General features: G+C 43.8%; 1 pseudogene; it reads left to right on the top strand.

Moving 5' to 3' along the window:
- Positions 1–22,177, top strand: part of LOC132321026 (ATPase family AAA domain-containing protein 2-like) — a 185,476-nt pseudogene that overhangs the window by 115,233 nt on the left and 48,066 nt on the right.

Genomic DNA, 22,177 nt, shown 5'->3' with positions numbered 1-22,177 from the left:
CAGCATCTGCAGCGTACCAACTATATCCCAGCACTACAGTTGAATCAGACAATGAAGGTTAATCGCATGGTAAGCGTTAAGTGTGCAAGGTTCTCTTAGGTGTTACTAACCGTTTTTGATAGTACTCAACAATGCTTGGGGTTTTATACTGTTCTTTGAAATACTAGGAATAAGCTTCTACACCTTAAAGTTACAGCCAAACCTAAAAGTTGAACAAAATATTCCACTACTCCAAAGTGCGTGCTGATGGGTAGCACTTGCTGCTGTTCTGTGCGGGGGATGCATTTTACTGTATCTGCAGAGGACGTTTATTCACTCATTAGAAATAGCACAGGCAGTTCTGTGCAACGAACTTCTTGTAATTCGTCAGCGTTCTGCTTTACGCTTTTCATTCATCAGAATGATCGTGATCCTCGCTTGAGAGAGAGAGCGCTTGCCAGAAATTCTGTATTAGACCAATATGGCAAGATCCTTCCTAGAGAAAGGAAGCTGGATGTAGAGAGAGCCAAGACTAACCATTTGCCTTCATCGGTCTTAAGAGAAGGTAATTTTTCGGGGGGGAAATACAATGGACAGCTAACCATCGCTTTGATTACACGAGGCTGAGAGTTTTTCCCTCTCGCTTTACAGTCGCAAGACCAAAGCCATTATCAACAGTAACAAAACAAGCTAATGCAGGAAATGTGCACCCAAGAGCAACTTTCATCAGTAATGTATTGTCCAAAATTGGAGAAGGATGGGGAGCAAACAAGCAGAAAACCATTTTCTCACAGCATGATAGGTAAGCAGCCTTTTAACAAAGTTTAGTCTTGAGCTACATGTTTGGAGAGAGAGAGAAAAATCCATTTGAATTGCGTTAGCGTTTTGGAGGGAAGGTGCGCCTGAATAGAGCTTTGTCTGGCTTTTTTGCGCATACAATATGTAGCATTTAAGAATCAATACATCGTAAGTAATATTTGGAGAGTGAGTTTTTCTGCTATGATAATAGAGCGGAAAAGAGGCTAGTAGTTGTCAGATGATTTTCCTGCAGGTGGTATGGTCAAATAAACTTGGATTCTGGTATGTTTGGACTTCAGGGGAATGAAAGTCATTTACATTTTCCTTTTAATTCTAGTCCTGGAGTGACAGAACCACCAGTCATAACACATCCTCTCCCTGATGCAGAGTCGCGCAATGCATCTGTTGGGGCACGAGTTAGAAAATTTTTAAGAAAATGTTCCAGGTATAGTAGATCTACAGAATGAATATTTCAAAAAGGTGTTGCTTCTCATATATATATATTTGTGTATGTGTGTGGGTGTGTACACTTCCCGTGCTTGCAAAGCGTTCTGTTTGCATTTAGTTTTGTGTCTGTTAAAGAAAAGGCCAACTTAGGGACACAACTAAATGGAGAATTTGAAGTGGTCCCAGCATTGAAATGTGGATGCATTTTCTTCTGACACGAGAATGACATCACTTGTGCAACTTAACATTGGATTACTCTTGCCTCAGAGGCAGTGATTTAGGAAATTAAGTATGAAATGTAACGAAATAATTGAAAAGAAGAAAATGCCTCTGACTTGTTGGTGGGCCTGAGACATCACCCCAACAGCGAGGGTTCACCTGTATTTCTTGTTCATGGAATGTTTTTGAAACGTACCATCTCAGATTTCTTGAACGCAGCATGATTCTTTCCACTGATTTATTTCTTTTTGTATTTTAAATTGTGTACCATAACAGATTGCTTGGTTTGCTGGCTCGTCCTGTTCCTTCACGCTCTGCAGCACGGGGTGGTAGCTCACATTCGCCATGCAGAGCTTCTACTTCATTCATGCCATCCAGCCCACTGAAACCAAATACGCGTGGTTCCGTCTCACAAAAGAAGTTTTCAGGAGCATCAGAGCTGAATTTGCTAGAAACTCCTCTTGTGGTTAAGGTTCGTACTGTAAAAAAACGGTAACAACCAACCAAACAAAAAGCCTGTAAACTTTGTTTAAAATGAAACCACCAGAAAAGTCTTTAGAAACAAACACTGATTGGTCTCGAGGAATGGAAAAAGGTTTTCAGTGTCCCAGACTTCAGATGAAGTTAAATAGGCTGTCAGTTAGTTAGCTCGTCTCACCTTTGGGAACAGAAATCTCAGAAATGGAGCATGTGATTGCATACACTGAATACTCTGGTCTCTGTCCCTTAACCGCATAAACTTTTCTCTGTAGGAGAGAGTACATTGTATGTTTCTAACTTTACATTCAGTGGTGATGTGAAAGGAAACGCAGTATTTCACTGTCCTCAGTTTTGTCTCACTCAGTGGGAAGTTAGTCTGTTTGGTAATTAATAATGCATTAATAGACGTTTTTTAACTCTAGGTCATTGAAGATAGTGCGGGTAAGGCACAAACCTCAGAAGCAGCACCTGAAGCATCACCATCTAGTGGACTACATCCGTCAGGCAATCTTCAATACAGCTATAATACCACAGAGCAACAGTTTCCATGGGATTTGCCTGCTAACCAAGATGGTGAATGTGATGCAGCTGAGGGAGATGGAGAGCAGAGTAATTTTCCTTTAGTCTTGGAAGGAGAAGGTGGTGAAGCAGAGATGGGAGACCCTACACTATTAGATGCTTCTAAACCGTCTGGCACAACAACAGGGGAAAAACCTGTGAACAGTTTAGGAAATACTGAAAACCAAGAACATGTGACAAATTCAGTGTCCCCTGTAACTAGTGATCAGGAATCTCAAAATATTGCAGAGTCACTCCCATATGTGCCTGAACCCCTTAAGGTAGCTTTTGAGAACTTATTGTATGTAATCAAAAGCACAAGAATTAAAGAATTGACATCTGGAGTTGTAGAACAATCTATTCATGAAACCACAGGCAGAAAGGAAACTGGATCCCAGAAGGCAAAAGCTCCCTTACCAACTGTGCCAGAAGAAGTGGAAGATGAAACCAGCACACGTCAAGTAGAGCATGCTGTCACTCCTAGAAGACGCGCAAGGGGACAACTGACTAGCAGTCAAAGTATTCCATCGGCAGGCCATCAGCATCTACTGAAGACAGCCAAACCCGTTTTGTTAGGGCTGTCTCCTAGGAGAAGTACCAGGCAAACAAAAGAAGCATCTGAGACTTCTAGCCTTCAAACAGAAGAAAATGCTCAAGATGATGAGCGCATACCTGTGATCCCTGTTACTCCTAGGAGAGGTAGGATGCCTAAACGGGCCAATTCAGAAGAAGTAGAAAGCAGCCATTCTGATGGGCAAACATCGCCCGTCCGTACACAGTCCATAGCCGTTACTCCAAGAAGTGGATTAAAGAGAGCAAAGGAAGCCGCATCTGAGCTCATGGAAGTGGCTAATGAGGAAACTTCTCTTGCTGGAGGTAGCATTATTGCTTCTGCTGCTTCCAAAATGGCTAGAGGAGGAAAACGTTCAGCAGGAGATCAGGGAACTGGCCAGAATGACACTGATCATGAGACAAAAATGGCAGTCCGTCCCAGCAGAAGTGCAAGAAAACGGGAAATCATTCTTTTACAGTTTACTGAAAATATTGTCAAGGATCAAGAGGTGCAGCCTAGTGACCACCTCCTTTTTCCTGTGCCGACTAAGAGAGGCGGAAGAATAAAGAGGAGTTCATTGGAAGCTTCAGAAAATTCTGACCTTGATCTGTCTAAACCATCGCTGCCTCAAAGAGAATTTCAACTTCCTGTCACTCCTAGAAGAAGTGCTCTGAAGAGGGCACACAATCTCTTGGCAGGCACAGAATCTGTCTTTACTCAGGAAGACATACGTTCAGGAGGGAGAGCGGAAATCTGTGATACTCCTAAGAGAAGAACAATAAGTGTTCCACATGCTAAACCAGAAAAAACGGCTACTCATGAGCAAACACCCGCCCGGACGGCTGGGGAATCAAGCACACCCAGGAGTACAGGAGGGAGAGGGCGGTGCAGCAGGAAGAGACGCTCAGTACTGGAGGAGAGCACAGGGGAGGAGGCCTTCCCCCAAGGACCTGGTGGCAATCCTTTGCTGCCTAAATCCACCAGCATGTGCCGAAATACTTAGAATTTTAGCAGATCGTATGGCAAGAATATGCCCAGTGTGCAAACAAGGCCGCAGATAGCTAAGTAGTTTAATTCCCCCGTCAGAAGTTCCTTTTGTTAGGAATTGTTCCATTGTTAGGCAATGCTTGTAACCTGTTAGCCTAGGCCAAACAGAAAATACTACCAAAAAAATAGAATTTTAAGTAATAATAAGTAATAAGCTAGCATTTGTTTCTTATTTGGTTTGTACTTTTGTCTTCTGTGTAAAACTTCCGGGTTTCCATTCCAGAAATGCTTTTTTCACCAAAGTAGTCGAGGTAATGAGTCTGTTTGATACGCTTGGCGAGAACTGTACCATGGTTCCTTTTGAAATAAAGCTGTTCCTAAAAGAAAACGCATTTTCCAGTGCACTGTGCTATGCGGCTGAGCGGTATGTGAGGTAGAGGGAAGAAGGCATGTGATGGTTACTGATGCGTCCCTTCGTTCAGGTCACTTACTCCTTGGCTCTGTTATCACCTGGCATGGTTCAAGAGCAGGCTTATCCCACAGCAGTCATTGGTGTGGTGTGCGTTGCTGCTGAACTTGGTTTAAATCCAGACTAAACCATGAATTATTAGTGAATGACTGATCGCTTGTCTTGCGATAGTACAATTGTAATTTTAACACACAGAGAGAGAAGAATGCAGGGAGCAGGTGCGTGATTTCTAGGAACACCACCAGCACAAGCATATGTGACCCTAGGAATCGAGGGCCCAGGAAAACCTTTACTTTTGATCTAGCCTATTGGTCTCATAGCGGCTTCCTAAAGGGCGAGAATGGTATGCTCATCTCAGCAGGACCCAACAGTTTACGCCGGCCAGGTAAGATTTTATTCCAAGAACCAACTAAAAGCAGTTGTAGCTAACACACACTTGCAGACTGGTCGGTTCGTTTATCTCCCATTACTAACATGCATGTAAGCGTAATGCAAACGACTGGCACTTGTCAGTTTACTGGTTTGCAGCATTATGTAGGTTTTGTCTACATTTCTGTCATCCTGGAACTCAGTACCACTTTCAAGTGTGTTTGCAAATCCTGATTCCTGATTTAAACTATTAGTGGGAGCACCCCTAGCAGACAGCAGTGCTCGTGTATGCATTTGCTCGCTCATCTATGAAGAGGATGCACTTGATCTTTTTTTAGAGAGAGGTCTTTTGCGATCTTGGTCAAGGAGTGCTGGGGAAAGCCTGGCGGGGTTATAACGCTACTCTGCTGGCATATGGTCAGACCGGCTCAGGGAAGAGCTATTCGATGATCAGATACGGTGCAAACAGAGGCCTGGTGCCCGTTGTGTGCAAAGAACTCTCCAAAGCCACCCAGAGTTGGGAAAAGAACAAGCAGTACCAGGTAGGATTAGCACAAAGTGTCATTTATTTCCAAGATCTTTCCAGGTTGCACTTTAAAAGACTCGGGTCATTTCAAATTAGCAAAAATAGAAACTGTGACCGTATGGAGCAACTTACAGTACAAGCCATAGTGGAGCCTATGAAATAGTGTTGACTAAAAAGTTGATGTAGTACAGGTAGATTTCCAGATAAAACCTAAAACGATGATTTGTCACCGGTGCAATTAACTGATCCCTAACGTGAGAACCAAAAATGTTAGTTTCTAGTAAACCTTCCTTTATTTTAACAACTGTTCAAACACTGATCTTCCTTTACCTGCCATAAAGTGAGCTGAACTTTAATCTCTGTTATGCTTCCTAACTTCACCCTTGCACAGGGTATTCATGAGAAAGTCTTTCCAGCACCTCGGTAAAGAAAAGTAATGCCTTCTTCTGTTCGCCTTTATAGGGTACAGAAGCTTTATAGTGCCATACCTCTCCTATACAGTAGGAGCGACCTTTTTAGCCTTGCAGGACAGCTGTTGGAGCTGCTGGATGCTCCCACTCCATCAGCAGCCTTCTGCGCTTGTAGTCGGGTGGATTCTAGCACCGCTGTAAGCAGAAAGCTTCACTCCCCCCGTGCACTAGTGCCTTCTGCCTACAAAAACACCACCCTGATTACTGAAGGCTGCTTGTGACTTACTCCTGTGGTACTGTCGCAAATGAGTGGTTTAGGCCGCTTAAAGAATCACCGTCAAGGGTATTGGCAAAAGCGATTTTACCAGAAGTTTATAGAACGCGACTTAACAGAATTCGGTGGCAAGGTCCACTCTGCTACTTACTAAAACATACAAAGGAAAACCAAATAAAAATTGAATCGGAACGATTTAGGCAGAGAGACTGGAGAAACAAAAGGGTAAAGAGGACTCTGCCATTGAGTCACGAGGTCCAGAATGGACCCCTCTCGCTTTCTAAACTCCTTCTCAGGGAGGAGTCTAGGTGCGGCTGAATCCAGACTTACTCTCAGATGTGGGCAATGGTCCATGTCTAAAGGAAAGGGTGTAAGGAATAAAGAAATCCTCCTGTTGAGTCATGAGGTTCAGGGAAGACCGGCTAGGTCCACTCCTAGTCCCAGACTTGGTCAACGCTTCATATCTAAAGGATTATAGGTATTTAGCAGCAATCTAAGGTTCCTTCACAATTTAAGGTGGATCACAAGATTTTAGCAGCACCTAACCATTGATTAGTTTAACATTTGCAGAGTGCGTTAATAGAATTTACTACAATCACAACAGAGACTTCATTACAGATTCAAAATGGTAATATTTACACTATGCTTGTGATCGGGGACTCAAATGGATTCACACACGCACGCACACAGGCACAAAGACATATGCGCATCTCTGTATATATACACACACATATATATATGTATGTAGAAAGGTACACCTGTTAAAAATTCCCCTTGAGTTCCGTGGAAGTACTCAGTTCAAATGCCTCCGCATTTCTCAAAGGGCCAGGGTTGAGCCTCGAGGAGGAGAGGGTTTTAGCCCAGGTCTTGCCGCCAGCTCAGCGCGGTCCTCTAAAATTTCACAAACTGGAGAGTTTGTGAAATTCTGAGAGGCGTCCCACTCAGAGGGAGATGCTGGTCGCAGCCCGCTGCGGTCCAGGAGAGCTCAAAGGGTCTCCCTTGGGACCCGCTGTTTATAGGGTTGCAAGATGATTGGCTTTCGTCATTAGTAAAATGATGGCATTTCAGTAACCGTGGTGTCGTTCCACTTGGGTTACGATCGTGATAAGGAGTGCTCCAGGGCTGTCAGGGAATGACGGATCATCCCATTCTTTGTGCTCTCATTACCCGCCTCGGTCAGGTAAGAGGAGTGCCTGGAACAGTCAGTGCTGTTCCCTGCCTTAACCATGCAAGAGTTCCTGGCATGGTCCAGGGACGCTTAAGCGCCCAACTCGTTACACAAAGGCCAGGGCCTAGCTGGAATTTCTGAGAGGGCAGAGCGGTGCAGGGGAGAGGGGGAAGGAATGCACCACCACAGTTACTTCCCTTAAGAAAGAGCACTTTGTTTTCCCCAAGCAGCCTCCCCAGCTCTGTGCCAGCAGAAAAGATGCAGGGATGCCATTTGTGAACATGCTTCTGTTTTCCTTTGACATCACCCACTGTGCGCCCCTGTGATAAACACAACAGTGAAAACTCGTTCCTGCCCATCTTGCTCGCCGTATCAATGTGGAAATGCAAAACCCTATTTGAGGTCAGCTTTCTCCTATTATAGACAGTTCTTGTTGCTTGCACAGAGGAAAAAATCATGTCCTGGGTCTTTTTCTTTACTTTTAATTCTTAACCGTAGTCTTACCATGACAGAAGAGGTTTCTTTTGGAAGTTAGTGGATTTATTATTGCGGAGCTTAACGTTTGATGGCAGTGCCTGTCAAGGAGCGAAGGGCTGTGACAAATCTGCTAAGCCAGGGCTTCCTCCTTCCTGGCCGCAGGAGCCCGGCCTGGTGCACCCCAGACCTGGGGTGTCTCTGTCCCAGACCAGCGGACGTGGCTACTGCTTTCCCGTTAGCGAGGCTGAGCCTGCACCATGCCCATGCGTGACAACACCATGGCTGGCTACGCAGGCTGCCAGAGACGGGGCCGTGCCCTTAACACCCCCATCTAGCACTATGGCAGCTCACCAAAAGCCTCTCTCCCCTGTCCAGCTGAGGAGGGGAGGGATAGAGTGGCTTTGGCGGGCACCTGGTATCTAGCAAGGGTCACCCACCACACCTTCTCATAACCTGACTGGAAATCTACCTTATTCCTTCCAGGTCTATCACACACCTCTAAGCTTCCCTCATTCAATTTGCTCAGCAGTTCAGAGCTCACAGTACACCAAAGCTTCCTCAACAGCAACGTGCCCCACTATTTATAGATTGCTGAGCCTCGATGAAATTCCAGAGAGTGTGCAAGTCATCTCAGAACAAATTTCGCAGTCCAACCAGAAGAGGCTGGCTTCCTACCATGTTTTAAGCCATACCATGAACACAGTACTCAGCCTTTGCAATAAAACAAAGCAGTGCCTGTATACCGGAAGCATTTTTAAACTGAAAGAGAGTAGGTTTAGACTGAACACAAAGAAGAAATTTTTTACAACAAAACCAGAACAGGTTGTATCCAAGTTGTATCCAAGTGTCCAGGACACTGGAACAGGTTGTATCCAAGTTGTGTATGCCCCATCCTTGGAAGTGTTCAAGGTCAGGTTGGATGGGGCTTTGAGCAACCTGATCTAGTGCAAGATGTCCCTGGCTATGGCAGGGGGGGTGGACTAGATGATCTTTAAAAGTCCCTTCCAACCCAAACCGTTCTGTGATTCTCTAATTTGCTGTTTAAATCAGAGACTTTCCAAAAGCTTCCTTGAGTGCCAAATGTGGTATAACATCATGTTTTAGTAAGTGTAGACATCAGCTTGCAGGCACAGCCACAACTTGCCGTTTCATGTGTGATGTGTAGTGCAGTAGGTTAACTTTTCTTTCCTCAGCTTTGCAGTTAGCCATTGTCGTTAAGCTTCTCCAGCTTGAATTCTGAAGCAAGTTTAATTAGACGTAATATTGCTTTGCGTTACTCTGCAAAGGTCTTGATTGAGCTTTCCACTTATTCATGTGAATGAAATAACGGAAAACCCTTAAAATAAATGATGGCTTACAAATCAAAGATGTGAGGGACAGTGCCCTAAAATAATGGACTTGGTACCCGTTCTGCTCAAAGCTCTTCTGTGTACAGGCATTAAATAGAGGAGTGCTGGCCTTCCTTAAAAAAAAAAAAGGGAGAATGACAGCAGCAGCATATCTTTTTCCTCCATCCTCTCCTCATGCACACATAGGTGGACTTCTGCGTTACAATATACATACCTATCATAACTCCTGGCAAGGTGGTAAGAGACACATCTCTGAGGTGGCTGACCTTATCCCTATCTCGTCTCCTTTACCGTGCCTCTAGGAAGGACTCTAGCCAGCACCTCGGCAGGTATAAGGGAAAGGACAAAGGGGAAAAAGGGAAGAGGGAAGAGGATGGTTGTTCTCAGCCCTTCTTGTTGAGAGGTCATTGTGCAGCCAAGGAGCACAGACATCATGGAGTGAGAGGGACAGCAATTACAGGGGATGGAGCTGGGGTTTCAGACCCCGTTCCCTGAGATGTGCATGCATTTGACAGGAGACCATTACTGGGTTAAAAATAAACACAGAAATGAGAACCTTGGGTCACTTTCCTCCCCGGAAAACACCCTAACTGTTAAGCTATATTCAGTTTGCCTCACTTCATCCTCCCCCCATGCCTGCATTTTGCAGTGCTACCCCAGGCACCAGCACAGACCAGAACACTGCTGTCTCTGTGTCCGGAGCCTGCATTTGCCTGAGGGACCCGGTGAGGCTCCCTGGCACAGGGCAGGCTTCCAGGCAGGCTTTGGTCTCCCCCTCCTCTCCGATGCAGCGGCACCGGTCCACAGCAGAGGAAACAGGCGGAGGGGCTGGCACATTCTCTTCCACCTGCTGCTCTTCTGCAGACATCCAGCACACCCAGCAATTGTCTGGTAAGAAACCTGTAAGAAGCACCTTTGGGTTCCTAGTGAACATTTTGTTCCAGTTTTGAGGAAACCAGTGGACATGACCTGACAAATGTCACACAATTTTTAAGTTATGTACACAGTAAAAAGAGAAGCTCTGAAATCTAAGGAGAATGAAGTTCTGTGGAAAAATATCAGAGTAGCCAACAGAGGCAGCGAGATTCCAGGAAAGGCCTTGTGCCATAAGTGTCATTTACTTTACATGTAAAAAAAACCACCCCTATTTTGAGCTGGAAGCACTTACTCCGTCCTACATGTGACAGCCACTGTCATGGCCAGACTCAGGCTTGTGTCAGGCTCCTGGAGAGGGCAAGGAGACAAACCTTTGTGCTCATGAGTGGTCATGAACACATGCTGTCAAGTACAGGGCATGTGCTGGCCCATAAGTTACCTCTCTGCAAAAGGCAGGGAACTGGAGAATGGACCCTGGTTGTATATAAAATTAATGAGAGTCCTGGGAAGAGCAGAATTTTAGTCATTCTGCTGTAAAACCGAAAAGAGCAGGAGAAATACAGCCAAGACACACTGGGGAAGCCAGTCAGGATTTACTGAGTGTAAGCTAGGTTGTTTTTCAGAAGTTATTGAAGCTTTAATGATAATAAGAGATTGACAACAAAAAAGATGTTTTCTGCTTTTATCTTTGAAAGTCAACAGCTATTAATAAATATACTGTACTGCCCTGATTAGAAAGATCAGAAGAAACAAAGTTTTCAGCTTTCAGTTTATTCTGCAAAAAGGCCCTTGTTGATAGAGCTTTGCTGTGAGCGCTGGTGGAAGACAGGAACAAAGTGAGGTTGCCTAAAAATTTGAAAGTATTGCCTGATGACTGATTGATCGTGCTTGATTGATAATATCTCAAGGTGATTCTGCAAGCCAGAAAATCCTGTGCTGGTCCCACACTGACCGATTACTGAGGTGTATGAGGTAGACAAATTGCTTGCCCCTGTTTACAGACTAATAGTAGAAACTCACCCTTCAAATAAAAATGTCAAGGAGTGGAAAAACAAACATATGCCCTTGGTAAAGTATATTGCTAAGGTGTGTATTCCAGCAATTTAAATTTATGGGTTTGTGTAAGACTAAATATTAAATTGAGCACAAAATTTTTAAAATACATTTATAATCTTCAATATGTTTTAGGAAAACGTTATTACCAGTTTATTTTCTGTTGTTATTGGTGGAGGTGGTGTTACTGCTGTTTTGTTTTTACTGTTATTGCTGTACTGGAACTTCTTTTCTCCATGGGTCAAAAGAACTTTATATTTGAGTCACTGGCTCAGTTATTAGATTCTATGAAATTCATTCATTTGCTCAAGTCAAATATGGTATATACTTATTTAATAAAATATAAAGGGATATATTCACTTTTCTGAGGAGACACCTCAGAAAAGGGCTTTTTGTTTCTGGTTATCTTATGGCACAAAGTCTCTAGGAAAACTTTTTGACAAAATACCAGATTTTCGATGAGGATTCAGAGTCAATAACAAGGACAGTGCAGCTCCATTGGCCCCAAGAGCGTGTTAGAGCAGTAGTTTTTGCAGTAGGTTAACATGTTACGATGCTCCAGGAACTGCCGTGTGCACACTGACAGGGCAGCCAGCTCAAAATGTGCATTGACTAGCATTGAAAAGCCTGCAATGAACTCGGGCAGCTCACTGAGGTCAGCACAAAACTCCGAAGCAAGCCCAGTCCACTGTATGCAGAGTGACCTTTGCCTCACCATTACCCAAATGACCATGGGCTCAATTCGTCCTGTGAGACTCAGCTTTGGAGCTGCAGAGCTCTATTACCCCTGGGAAGCAGTGAGAGTAATTTTGTTTGATGACTTGATGTACATAGAAAACTTCACTTAGGTGAATTCTAAGGGTGCCTTGAAACTCATTAGAGGCTTGGCTCTCAAGGCTTCTGAGCACCTGGAGCACCTCGCAACATGAAATGCAATAACAACATGGGCTTAATAAAGCAAGACCAAAAGTACCTTTCACAGCATGACTAGATTCTTGTCAGAAAAATAAATTCTATTCAGCTACTTTTATAAAATTAGTAAATATGAGGAAGCGGCACATCTGGCTAACTGTTATGGCAGGAAGATATTAAAAAATTAGGTTTAATGAAGACAGATTTAGTCTCACTGTCCATTTAAATACCAGACAGAAAGGTATGATTCCAAACATGAACGATCTTCTGGTTGCCTCAAAAGAAACACTTAAAGATGTGTGAAGTTCAGTAAGTGGTTTCAGCCAACAGGGAGACGGTTTCAGGTTCAAGAAATAATGTCCCAGGAGTTGCTTTCTTTATTCCAGTTTTCCTACTGGGAAACTTAAAATTTAGATAGACATTCTCTTGGAAAAAAGCCCATGAATTACAATAAGCACATTGGCTCACTTTATAGCATCACCAGTGAGTTCTGTAAGCATACGCTGTCATTATTTGAAGGCAACATAAGGATAGGTGGGGTTTCCTGAACTGAAAACTAATCCAGCCTAATAATAAAATAGCAAAAATACGCTCTAATTGTTGTACAGTTATAGTTTGATATTTATAGTTTAGTCTCAGCATCAATCTTTATAAGCCCATATGAGAATTACATGAGAATTCAGTTCCATGAGAATCCTGAGAAATCAGATTTCTTGGTCCACCAGACTGTTACTTGAGAATTAAGCCTGACTCTTTGAAATGGCGTATTCCATCACTGTGTTTTCAAATAGCTGGCCGTTTCCTTTTTCCTTTCTTTCTTCCTTCCTCTCATGTCACGAGATGAAGGAGAAAGGTGTATTTAGATAATAAAGTATTTTATGTATCTCTTGGAATAAAAACAAACCATCTGTTTGCAAAGAAGCTTTATTATTACTTGTTTTCATTACTCTATGGTTTCTTATCATATAATGAAGAATATAGCTTATTCTCTTTCTTCTTATACACTCATTTCCTTTGCTCCCTGAAAAGTATTTTTCATACATAATAAATTTGCCTGCCAGATGCATCCCTTTTGCAACTGTGACCAGACAATTTTTAAGGTTCAAAATACATTTTGAAGGTCAGAAAAAGCAGCCTGCTCAGCCCTAAAAGTAACCAGGTTCTTAAGGGTTCCTACAACTAGTAGGATGAAGAAATGAAAGCAGAGACCTAGAGTGCATGTGGCGTTAATAACGGTGCTTTTCACCTCTGCGTTACTGATTCAAAATGAAAGTTGCTACCCTGTGATCATTATTCAGTGACCCATATGGAATGTGTGGATGACCTCCATCTAGTTCCTAGCAGATATTTGTCTGTCGTGTAAAAGCAAACACAAAGGTTAGTGCCCTGCTTAGAAGTTTCAAAAGAGAGGCTGATAACTGCTCTGCCACTGCTATTGTAATTTTTTGGTCTGTGTAGTTTCACTTTCTGGCTTTGTCCACTTAGTCTGGAAGTTTGTGGGAGCAAGAGACTGATTTTAAAAACAAGAAAGTGATGTAAAGCCACATGCTAACTTGGATGGCACAAGAAAATCTGCTCAGCACAAATGACTGCGGAAGCAAAGCTTCTGTGATACGATTTTTTCCTGCTTTAGTCTGATGTTCTTATCCCTCACAACACCTGTTTCAGTAACTCTGAAAGACTTTAGAAGCCTCTCATGACACAGTCAGCAGCTCACCTGCGATTCGCATTTCAGTTCCTTTGATATAATCAGTAAATTGCAGTATGCAGCCCATGATGGAACTACTAACATTTGTGAAAATTGGAGGAACAAACCCCTGAGACCTCATGAATTTTCTGCATTTGGCTGAATAAAGAACCTAAACTCACATCCAAGATTCTCTGGTATCAGAGCCTGAAAGAAGTTTCTGCCAGAATGTCTTTAGGGGATAGATATTCATGAGCACCTACATACACCCATTACGCTCAAAAGTCTGAGGAAAAAATGTGTTCAAAATACCACTGAAGTCTTCAGAAAGTCTTCCATTAGATTCAATGGACTTTGCGGCAGAGTGAGAGATACAGCACAGAATCGCTGTAATTCCCTTTTACATGAATGCTCTACACGACCTCAGACAGATGACACTTGTAATGGCACAGAAGGAGAGATCTGGTCGGCCGGGGAAGCCACTTACACATGGCATAGTACGTTAATTATATTTGTCCCTGTGATGCTAGGACACTTCTTTGTTTTCTTCGTGGAAAAGAGTGCAGTAAACCTCCACAAAAATGAGTGTGGTGATAAAAGGGTGGTTGTTTTTTCTGAATGCAAAAAGAAAAAGATCAGGGATGAGACTACAGGTCTGTTCAATCATTACATTCATTTCTCCCAACAAAACCAGGATCATCCTACTACAGGAGTATTCGTATCAGCCCACTGCTGCTAACACTCTTGGGCATACCACATTAATTCAAGATTGGACCAGTGCTTCTTTCCTTGACATTGATCTCCAGTATAATCACAGGCAGTTTGCATCCCCCGTCAAATGCAAATCCTTAAACCAGCACTCGGACCTCTCCCATTTAGTCTCAGGCCCGTCAGCCAGAAGCTGGAGAGTAGGTTATAGTGACAGCAAAAGGAAGAAATCAAGCAGCCCCAAAAGTGAAACATTAACAGGATTGTAGAGAGAATTTTAGAGAGTAGAGAAGTAGCTGAGAAACTGTGAAGAACAGCAAGTGATATAGAAACAGTTCAGAAACAAAGTAGTCACCAAACAGATCTCATAAATCATTAAATCTCATGGATTGTTGACGTCAGTTAAAAGTGATTTTCCTTTTATGATAAGAGATGATTGCTCACATCTCGCCAAGATTATACTGCTTTTATCCTGTTATTTGGGGAATAATTCTTCACTCTCTTTCATATCGGAACTTATTTAAAATTTGTGAGACCCTGTAAATCCACTTTAAAGCTGATCTATTACTTCAGGTTTTCAAGCCTAGCAAACTCAAACTGCTATTAACAAAAAAAAAACCCCTCCAACAAGATTGCTTTGCATGGGTTCAGCTTTACCTTGGCTCACGCAGCTCTAAGAGCTTTCTACAGACCGGGGTTTTTTCCTTGGCCTAGGATAGGGATCTTGTTTTGGTGAAGAAGTTATATCTGCCACATGGCCACTGTAAAGCAGACTTAACACCTGGGTTTTTTCTCAATGTTGCCTCCAGGCGAGGGAGAAGGTTGGAAAAGTCACTTTTACAAGCAGAACTTTTTTTCTTTTTTTAATTCTATTTTCTCCTCCCTTTCTTGGATGGCAGTACTGAGTGCCAGGTCTAATGCCTTGTATTAATTTTTCACAAGGAACTAATTCATTGTGTCTTGGTTTATGCCCCTAATTTTTTTCACACTGTTCATAGATTATTCTCAGTCATGCTTTTTGCATGCTTTTTGCATGCTTTTTGCATGCTTCCAGTATAACTGGCTTGTTGTGGGTATGAAGATCGTACATGGACTCCAAAGGTGAATAAATTAATGAGGAGAAAATCCAGTGAACTAACAATGACCATGAGAATTTCCTAGCTAGCAAGCTGTAAGGCAACAAGCTCCCCTGCAGCCCATGCTGAAGCCATTCTTGTTTTTATGCCCTGCATCAATAACCATACAGAGATAGAGAGAGGATATAGGCAGAAAAAGAAGCACAAGGAAGCGTGAATTATCTTAGTGAATTTAGCTCCAGTTTTGACTCCACTGAATACTTCCAAATATTCAGCATGACCCAAACTGAAATTTTTGCTCGTGGGTGCTTTAACCATTAATTTTGATTGCCTGTGAGCACACTCTCTGGCTCAATTAATATTTAATTAGAATTATTTCAGCAAGAGGGAGGGTGAATTTTCTCCTCTCAAAAAAAGAGATCATCTGGCAGAGGGTGCAACCAAAATCAGATTTGCTGCAGGCTTGAGCATTACAGTTAGAGAGCGACTGTCTGCTGCTATTACCACCTTCTCCTACAGGCATGTTTTGAAAGACAAGCACTGCAAGGAGAAGGATTTAAAACACTGTGCATTTTAGATCAAGTCTTCTCCAAGAATTATTGGTGAAGCTCAATATGAAGATGGCCATAGGGTCAGCAACATTAAAAAAATTGGTCTATCTTTTATGTGGTGTGCCTGTCCTCCTGAGCATAGGACCAAAATGCTTCCAGGGATACGGTGGCACTATTGTGTAAGACATAGTTAAAGATTTTCTATTTCCTCATTTCTCACACAACAAATCATGAATATCTTGTCAAGACTGCAGACATGTGTCACTGTTTACAGGAACCGGTTATAATTTTTATTTTGAAGCTAGCTGAAGAATACACATCTGTGAAGGAAAGCTAAAGGAGAAATCTACTATGGCTGCAGAGCAAAATAATGAATGTAATCCTGGAAAGCTGTTCAATTTATGTATTATCATGACTAACAGACGTTTGCAGCTATTTGTTCTTTTCCCAGGAAAGGTAATCCAAACCTGGAGAAGAGAGATAATACATTTCCTTGAACTACAAATTCATTTCAGCATAATCATGGTAATTGATGTATTCCAAAATGGTATCTTGAAAATAGGACTAAGCACATTTCTTCACAAAAAATTAAGCAGGACAGTCTGAGTAGAAAAGGTCAGATAGAAAATTATATCGTAAACACTGTGTAATATCCTGATTGTATCTACAAGACTTTTCCTTCTTTCCTCAATGTTTCACCAAACCTTTATGCTGTAGCCTGAAGCCAAAGTACTTTAAAGGCCCATCATGATAGCTGGTCAACCAAAATTGAAAAGCAGCATTTGCTTTACACGTTGCCTTCAATGTCACAGAAAAATAACATTATCATACTTCAGCTACCCATAACATGGAAAGATGCTTCAAGAATAGGATGGACATCCTTGGAGAACAAAATGGGTGAGTAACTTGGCAAGATGTATGTCAGCAGGACTGTCTGAAGAGGACAATAATTCCTTAACTAAGTTCCCGTGACCAAAAATGACAACACTGCTGACTCTCCAGCTGTAAGATTGAGATGGCAGAATTTCAGTGGTATGTGGGATGTTAAAAACAACCTAGAAATGGCTTATTTTTCTTCTTCTTTGAAATGAAAAAAGACTTTTTTAAGTGCTGACTTCAGAGAAAGAATTCCGAAAAACCATTTTTTTTCAATAGAGACCGAAATCATGGCGTGCTTATTCACCTATCTAATGGATAATAAAGAATCCATTTTTGAACCAGGCAAGCTCCCTTTGGCTTTAATGAGTTCCATACTTAGGTAGGAACTGAGTAAAGACTCAAACCCAACCATGTCCATTTTCCTCCAATGTCCATGCTCTTCTGCCTAACCTATTGAAACATTGAAGATATGCACAAACACTGCTGAAGAATGGAGTTCCATTTGATTGGTGTCACTTTTAGAAACAAATGCTCACAAACTTTTCATGTGAGCTTTATATATATATATATTAGTTGAAAAGTACACAATATTTTAACTGTCTCTTTTTTCTGTTTAAGTATTTTCTAGAATAATTCACCATTAAGGCAGTTATGCAATAATTTTCCAGCTCTTCTTTTATATAGCTATCAAATCTACTTTTCCAAGAGTGTTAAGCGACTCTCTTGGTTTCCATGAATTTTAAAACATTATTTCTGAAATTTCAGACCTTTTCTCCTCATTATTTTCATATTCTCCATATATATTTTACGAATCTGCTTGTTTACCATTGTTTTGTTACATTCTTATCAAACATCACTTTGTTTACCCTTTGCTCTTTCTCGTCTGATTCTTGTTGATAGTTGTTTTCTTGCTTCCAGCAGAACTCTTATGATTTCATTTCTATGCCCTCATTAGACATTTTTATTGAAAATGAACATATACAGCTGATTAGAACTTTACCCACCATTTGCAATCTTCATTTCACAGAATCCCAGAATCCCAGAATCCCTAAGGTTGGAAAAGACCTGTAAAATCATCGAGTCCAACCATCAACCAACAAACACCACCATGCCCATTAAACCATGTCCCACAATGCCTCATCCACACATTCCTTGAACACCTCCAGGGATGGTGACTCCACCACTTCCCTGGGAAGTTTATTCCCGTGTCTTTCTCTATATCACTTTTATTTCTCATTTCGGAGTGCCCAGATTTTTGCTTTAAGTTTCATTTTTTCTGCAAGCATCTATACAGAGTACATATCACCTTTTACTTTTCTTTTTTCCTCTGCCTTAAATGCTTGGTAATTTAAATTTTCATCATTTTCATACATTTTTGGAAAGTGTATTAGATCTCAATGTGATAAAAGAATACAACCACCAAAATAGTTTAGTATAGACAAAGTGCGAGGAGAACAGGTAGAGAGTGAAAGATGCATCACATAAAAAGCCAGGGTCTGAACACGAATAGATTTGTATTTCCTCAGAAGACGTTATTTCTTTGTCACACTTGGAATATGGCTCTGGATTCACCTAGCAGCTGACCAGCAGCATCCCTGCAGTCCTTAAGAAAGTCTTGCCGACCTAAAGGGACCTTGCCTTCCCAGTAAATGAAGTTTCCTTCCTGTAAAATATTGCAGGTCGTTGTTAGGTGAGTGATAGGTAAATAAAAAAAGTGATTGCCCTGTCTTACTACCAAAAAAAGTTTCTCCTCCACTGCAGGAGGTAAAGCAAAGGTAAAAATCGCCAAATTACCTTTACATTTGTGTATAACAAACTCAGGGCTATGTTAGCTCTATGAACTTCGACTAAAAGGATGAAAAGATTGCTCTGAATACACCCAAATAGGGATGAAGTCTGTCCTCCCTGAACTGTATAAAAGAGAGACCATTGAGTATAAGGATATGCTATCAAAAAAGCGCTATTAAAATCATTAACGTGAAGACACAAAAAAAACCCCCAAAACCTAGCATTTAAGTTATTTACTAAAGCAACAACAATAACGCTTTAATACAAACTAGCTATCATTTCTTTATGTACTGCCTGTACAATCATAGAACGGCTCAGCTTGGGCAGGAGCTCAGGAGGTCTCCAGTCCAACGTGCTACTCACAGCACAGTCAGCTCTGAGGTCAGACCTGCTTGCTCAGGTTGGACTGGGAATGATCCCAGTCTGTCCTGGGAAAGGGCCGGGGGATCAAGTTTGGACTGGGAATGATCCCACTCTGTCCTGGGTGGGGGCCAGGGGATCCAGTTTGGACTGGGACAGGGCCCAGTCTGTCCTGGGAGGGGGCCAGGGGATCCAGTTAGGACTGGGAATGATCCCAGTCTGTCCTGGGAGGGGGCCAGGGGATCCAGTTTGGACTGGGAATGATCCCATTCTGTCCTGGGAGGGGGCCAGGAAATGCAGTTTTGACTGGGACAGGGCCCAGTCTGTCCTGGGATGGGGCCAGGGGCTCCAGTTTGGACTGGGAATGATCCCAGTCTGTCCTGGGAGGGGGCCAGGGGATCCAGATTTGATGGGGAATGATTCCAGTCTGTCCTGGGATGGGGCCAGGGGATCCAATTTGGACTGGGAACGATCCCAGTCTGTCCTGGGAGGGGGCCAGGGGATCAAATTTGGACTGGGAATGATCCCAGTCTGTCCTGGGAGGGGACCAGGGGATCCAGTTTGGACTGGGTATGATCCCAGTCTGTCCTGGTAAAGGGCCAGGGGATCCAATTTGGACTGGGAATGATCCCAGTCTGTCCTGGGAGGGGGACAGGGGATCCAATTTGGACTGGGACATGGCCCATTGCATCCTGAGTCGGGCCAGGGGATCCGAATTGGACTGGGAATGATCCCAGTCTGTCCTGGGAGGGGGCCAGGGGATCCAGTTTGGACTGGGACAGGGCCCAGTCTGTCCTGGGAGTGGGCCAGGGGATCCAGTTTGGACTGGGACAGGGCTCACTCTGTCCTGGGAGGGGGCCAGGGGATCCAGTTAGGACTGGGAATGATCCCAGCCTGTCTGGGGAGGGGGACAGGGGATCCAGTTTGGACTGGGAACGATCCCGGTCTGTCCTGGGAGGGGGCCAGGGGATCCAGTTTGGACTGGGACAGGGCCCAGTCTGTCCTGTGAGGGGGCCAGGGGCTCCAGTTTGGATGGGAATGATCCCAGTCTGTCCTGGGAGGGGGCGAGGGGATCCAGTTTGGACTGGGACAGGGCCCAGTCTGTCCTGGGATGGGGCCAGGGGATCCAGTTAGGACTGGGAATGATTCCAGTCTGCCTTTGAGACGAGCCAAGGGATGCATTTTGGACTGGGAATGATCCCAGTCTGTCCTGGGAGGGGGCCAGGGGATCCAGATTTGATGGGGAATGATTCCAGTCTGTCCTGGGATGGGGCCAGGGGATCCAATTTGGACTGGGAACGATCCCAGTCTGTCCTGGGAGGGGACCAGGGGATCCAGTTTGGACTGGGTATGATCCCAGTCTGTCCTGGAAAAGGGCTGGGGGATCCAATTTGGACTGGGAATGATCCCAGTCTGTCCTGGGAGGGGGACAGGGGATCCAGTTTGGACTGTGAATGATCCCAGTCTTTCCTTGGAGGGGGCAAGGGGATCCGGGTTGGACTGGGAATGACCCCAGGCTGTCCTGGGAGGCGGCCAGGGAATCCAGTTTGCACTGGGAATGATCCCAGTCTGTCCTGTGAGGTGTCCGGGGGATCCAGTTTGGACTGGGAATATTCCCAGTCTGTCCTGGGATGGGGATAGGGGATGCATTTTGGACTGGGTCACGGACCATTCTGTACTGGGCAGGGGCCAGGGGACCCAGTTTGGACTGGGAAAGATCGCAGTCTTTCCTGGGAGGGGGCCAGGAGGTCAAGTTTGGACTGGGAATGATCCCAGTCTGTTCTGGGAGGGGGCCAGGGGATCCAGTTTGGACTGGGACTGGGCCCAGTCTGTACTGGGAAGGGGCCAGGGGATCCAGTTTGGACTGGGACAGGGCCCAGTCTGTCCTGGGAGGGGGCCAGGGGATCCAGTTAGGACTGGGAATGATCCCAGTCTGTCCTGGGAGGGGGCCAGGGGATCCAGTTTGGACTGGGAATGATCCCAGTCTGTACCTGGAAGGGACAAGGGGATCCAGTTTGGACTGGGAATGATCCCAGTCTGTACTGGGAGGAGGCCATCAGATCCAGTTTGGACTGGGAATGATCCCAGTCTGTTCTGGGAGGGGGCCAGGGCATCCATGACTGCTCTGGGATAAGCCTGCCTCTGTTTGCACCGTATCTGAGCATCGAATAGCTCTTCCCTGAGCCGATCTGACCATATGCCAGCAGAATAGCGTTATAACCCCGCCAGGCTTTCCCCAGCACTCCTTGACCAAGATCGCAAAAGACCTCTCTCTAAAAAACGATCAAGTGCATCCTCTTCATAGATGAGCGAGCAAATGCATACACGAGCACTGCTGTCTGCTAGGGGTGCTCCCACTAATAGTTTAAATCAGGAATCAGGATTTGCAAACACACTTGAAAGTGGTACTGAGTTCCAGGATGACAGAAATGTAGACAAAACCTACATAATGCTGCAAACCAGTAAACTGACAAGTGCCAGTCGTTTGCATTACGCTTACATGCGTGTTAGTAATGGGAGATAAACGAACCGACCAGTCTGCAAGTGTGTGTTAGCTACAACTGCTTTTAGTTGGTTCTTGGAATAAAATCTTACCTGGCTGGCGTAAACTGTTGGGTCCTGCTGAGATGAGCATACCATTCTCGCCCTTTAGGAAGCCGCTATGAGACCAATAGGCTAGATCAAAAGTAAAGGTTTTCCTGGGCCCTCGATTCCTAGGGTCACATATGCTTGTGCTGGTGGTGTTCCTAGAAATCACGCACCTGCTCCCTGCATTCTTCTCTCTCTGTGTGTTAAAATTACAATTGTAGTATCGCAAGACAAGCGATCAGTCATTCACTAATAATTCATGGTTTAGTCTGGATTTAAACCAAGTTCAGCAGCAACGCACACCACACCAATGACTGCTGTGGGATAAGCCTGCTCTTGAACCATGCCAGGTGATAACAGAGCCAAGGAGTAAGTGACCTGAACGAAGGGACGCATCAGTAACCATCACATGCCTTCTTCCCTCTACCTCACATACCGCTCAGCCGCATAGCACAGTGCACTGGAAAATGCGTTTTCTTTTAGGAACAGCTTTATTTCAAAAGGAACCATGGTACAGTTCTCGCCAAGCGTATCAAACAGACTCATTACCTCGACTACTTTGGTGAAAAAAGCATTTCTGGAATGGAAACCTGGAAGTTTTACACAGAAGACAAAAGTACAAACCAAATAAGAAA

This window comes from Gavia stellata, unplaced genomic scaffold, assembly GCF_030936135.1.
Source record: "Gavia stellata isolate bGavSte3 unplaced genomic scaffold, bGavSte3.hap2 HAP2_SCAFFOLD_38, whole genome shotgun sequence".
Classification (NCBI taxonomy): domain Eukaryota; kingdom Metazoa; phylum Chordata; class Aves; order Gaviiformes; family Gaviidae; genus Gavia; species Gavia stellata.
Note: the sequence above shows the minus strand (reverse complement) of the source record. Positions and strands in the feature narration are given on the sequence as shown.